This window comes from Etheostoma cragini, chromosome 12 (assembly GCF_013103735.1).
Source record: "Etheostoma cragini isolate CJK2018 chromosome 12, CSU_Ecrag_1.0, whole genome shotgun sequence".
NCBI lineage: Eukaryota > Metazoa > Chordata > Actinopteri > Perciformes > Percidae > Etheostoma > Etheostoma cragini.
In genome coordinates, this window is record NC_048418.1 from 6,174,518 (window position 1) to 6,178,915 (window position 4,398).

Sequence of the window (4,398 nt, forward strand, 5' to 3'; positions counted from 1 at the left end):
GTAGTCTACTCGCGCCCCCCCGGGAGAGAGTCCGCGCCCCCCCGGGGGGGCCCGCCCCACCGGTTGAGAACCACTGCTGTAGCGCATGCCGGTGCGGCCGCTCTGCGTGGCCAATGCGTGGCAGGACGGATTGAACAACATGGGCGCCAAAATGACAATAGCTCTGCTTCGTGACTTTTCGCGCCACTTCAGCGTCCACCAGTGCTAAAGATGCTTTGCGGAAAAACAATGGGTGTTGTTCATCAAGACCTGTTTAAACAAAAAGAAAAAGTGCATTAAAATAAGTATTTTTGAGAGCCAAGACTGAACGCTGTGTCCCCCTGCTTTCAGTCTTTATACCAAGCTAAGCTAAACACCTTCTGGCTCCAGCTTTTTACATAACAAGCAGACATTATAAGACAGCATCAATCTTCTCGTCTCTTGGTAAGAAAGTGAAAAAGTGTTTTGGTGAGAACGGGAACCCTCAAATGCATGGCTCAACAATAAAGGATTTATTGGGAAAAAAGGGAAAGGGGAATGGGAAGGCGACCGCCAAGGACTGGGACGCAGAGGATGGGAAGCTGGGGAGATCTCGGAGAGTGAGGATGCTCAGAAACGGTGAGCCAAGGAGGAGACGCAGGCACTGGGACCGGAGCTGGAGACGGATGGAAGCGGGCCGCCGTGGGAGGAGGACAGAGAGGGAAAGCAAGCTGTCCGGAAACAGGAACGGGAGTGGAGATGATATTACAGTGGGGAGAAAACAAAATACAGGAAATCACAGGGAGACAAATATTCAAGATAACGTGTTTCTTTATCGATTCTCACCAGCATAACCAGAGCAACAATCAAGTGAAGAGTGGATGGAGAGCCGGGGTAGATATACTGTCGTGGATTGGAGATACAGGCAGGTGTTACCAGCGGGAGCAATTGATTGTTGATAAAACTCAGGTGTGCGTTGTCAGCTGGCTTTGGCAGGAGAGAGAGTGGGAAACCAAAAGAAACAGCAGGAAAACAGGGCAGGCCAACAGAAAACTCAGAAAAATAGTTAAAAAAAAAAAAACTCACGGCCAGCCGGACCCAACCATAACAAAAGAGTGTGTCACACAAATGGTTGAACTATTGCTCTAAATATTAGGTATTAGCAACAGTTACACATTAGAATAGAAAACAATACTTGTCAACAAAGGTAGAAAATGGTCTTGGCTTATCCGACATTTCATTCACACATGCACACACACACACACACAAACACACACACACACACACACAACCCATGACAGCAACACCGACAGTGCAAATACTAAATGGAATTGTGAAATAAATGACGTCTTACACATGTTGTTTCAGCCAGAGGCATCCTGTAGCACCTACCAGAGTTTAGCTTGGTGGGCCGATCACAGAGTATGTTTTGTACACTTATGACACTTCTGTAAAACTCAACAGGGAACTTCAAATGACACTGAATGTCCAGATTCAACAACAGCAGCCTCAGAGCAGACAGCTGAGCTAATATCAGGATCAATTGTAGAACATTTTCCAAACACTGAAAAACATACACACACAAAAAACAGACCTGATCGAAGCAGATAATACATAGCCTATCTCAAATGATAAAATGTGAAATTCTGTAATTTTAGTTGTCGTAGGAAGCAAACTGTGTCATTTCATGTCCAACAAAGCATTGCTTACAATGATTGTCATGGACACAGTGGCAAATGCGCAAAATGTATAATGTGGCATTTTGAAGTGTGTTTGTTGTTTTGTAAAACCCCTTCTATCACTGAATACACGCTGAGTGTGCTAAACTGTTGTTTAATTTGTATACAGCGTGCACCTCCTCTAATCATTGCACATTATTTTCAAAGATCTCCCCCAGTGTACCTGCAGGCTGTGCTGTTGATTAGAGACCGTCATAATTGATTTAACAACCAGACAATTATGCAGAAATAATAGTGTGGAAAATAGTAGTGTGGAAATCAAGGTTTTAATGCATTGCTTCTGGTAAGAACACCCCACTAAAAGGCCTTTCATTTTCCCAAATGCACATATGTGGGATAGGCAAGGCAATTATTTGAACATTTTATGATGGTGTAAGAGGTCTATGGCTAAAGATTTAATATTCCAGATTCTGGAAACTCGTTTTAAAGCTGTGTCTGAATCTGAACATTTTTCATATGCTTGTGGGGGAGTTTACAGTTTGGGTTTTTGGTATTCAATTCACACAGTTGTCCAATGTTACAATACTTCTTTTTTCATCAAAAAAGAGAGAGCACTTTCTCTAACAGTTCAGTATAATCATAAAACACATCCACACAACAAGGAAAATGGATGCACTCCAATTGTTATTGCTGGAATTCTCAAACAGCAAGCAGCCTTCTTGTACGTTGATTTATTAGTTAATAATATGTATACTGTTTAATTGTAATTTCCAACATAGTTTTGCCTGAATTGTAATCTTCATTCAAGGCATGAGTGAAAATCGTGTGATTTCTCTCTAAGGAAAACATGATTAAAGAGCCCCAAAAAATCAATACAGGTCAAAAATACAATTTTTTACATCAACACCAGACCTGTGAAACAAACAACAGATATGAAAATCTAACAGAAAGCCTACATCGCTGACAGATTCCTTTGGAGAGAAAAAACATAAATGAAGCAAGCTGCAATTCAGTGTCTTGCTTGATATCTGCAGAGCAATTTCTTCAGTTGTGCTTTAACTTTTCAAATGGACCTGAGTCCTGAACAACACCAACATCATAGTAATTGGTTACCTATGAAGAACAGTGTTTGCATTAAAAATTTTCATAAGAAATTATATAAATACATAAAGTTATTTGATAAACTCTAAACTGGATTGCTGGCATAATTGCATAACAAGAAGTAGTAGTGAGAATAGTTGGAAAAGTAGGAAGGGTGTAGTAGTAAGTGAGAAAGAATTTCACTGAAGCGTTAGGGTGGCAGTAGCTCAGTGCGTAGCAAGTAAGGCTAGGATCCAGAATGTTAATGGTTCGAGTACCTGTAGAGACAGTAATACGGAGTGGTGGTGATAATGTCATAATGTAAGATGTTCAAAAATCAGGGTGTGGGGCGATGAAAAAAATCATCTGAAAATCAAAGTGTTTGTTGAAAAATCAGAGTGTATAATTTTGAAAAAAAGTTATGAAAAATGAATGGTGTAAAAGTAATTAAATACTGATAACAGTGGTGTAGTGTGTCAATAAAAGTCACAGTACAGTATATCGAATAGAGTCATGAAAAGTCAAAGTATGGTATGTTGGAAAAAAGTCATGGAAAGTAATTGTATAGCATGTAAAAAAAGCCAATAAGAAGTCATTATTGAAAAACGTCATGGTATAGTATGCCCAAAGAAGTAATAAAATAGTTATAGTATAGTTTGTTGAAAAAGTAAATAAAAGTCATAATGCCCATAAAAGCTATAAAAAAGTCATAATATGGTATGTTGAAAAAAGTGAATAAAAGTCATAGTATAGCATGCCAAAAAAGTAATAAAATAGTCAGAGTATAGTATGTTGAAAAAAGTGAATAAAAGTCATAGTATAGTATGCCAAAAAAGTAACAAAATAATCATAGCATAGTATGTCAAAAAAAGTTATAGTATAGTATGTCGGAAAAAAAGTCATGAAAAAGCAATTGTATAGCATGTCAACAAAAAGCCATTAAGAAGTCATTGTTAAAAAAAATCATAGTATAGTATACCCAAAGAAGTAATAAAATAGTCATAGTATAGTATGTTGAAAAAAGTATTTAAAAGTCACAGTGTAGTATGTTGAAAAAATAAAAATAAAAGTTATAGTATAGTTTGCCAAAAAAGTAATAAAAATAGTCATAGTATAGTATGTTGAAAAAGTTACAGTATAGTATGTCAAAAAAGTTATTAAAATGTCATAATATAGTGTGTCGACAAAAGTACTAAAACAGTCATAGTATAGTACGTCGATAAAATACATAGTATAGTATATCAAATAGAGTCATGAAAAGTGGTAGTATAGTTTGTTGGAAAAAAATCATGAAAAAGTAATTGTGTAGCATGTCAAAAAAAAGCCATTAAGAAGTCATGATTGAAAAAAGTCATAGTAGTGTATGCCAAAAGAAGTTATAAAATAGTCATAGTATACAATGTTGAAAAAAGTAAATAAAATTCATAGTATAGTATGCCAAAAAAGTGATAAAATACTCATAGTATAGTATGTTGAAAAAAGGTAAATAAAAGTCATAGAATAGTATGCCAAAGAAGTAATGAAATAGTCATAGAATAGTTGGTCAAAAAAAGTTATAGTATAGTATGTTTCTAAAGTAAAAAATTAGTCAGTACAGAATGTTGAAAAAAAGTAATTAAATGCTCGTAGTATAGTGTGTCGAAAAGTAATAACAGTCACAGTATAGTATGTTGATTAAATA

At 36.6% G+C, this 4,398-nt stretch overlaps 1 protein-coding gene across 1 annotated transcript in view; it reads right to left on the reverse strand.

Moving 5' to 3' along the window:
• Positions 1–3,894: 3,894 nt before the first annotated feature.
• dad1 (defender against cell death 1) overlaps positions 3,895–4,398 on the reverse strand; it is a 23,380-nt gene continuing 22,876 nt past the window's right edge. Inside the window, exon 5 of the transcript XR_004658729.1 lies at positions 3,895–3,909. The gene's annotated coding sequence lies outside the window, so the exon portion shown is untranslated. The remainder of the gene's footprint in view (positions 3,910–4,398) is intronic.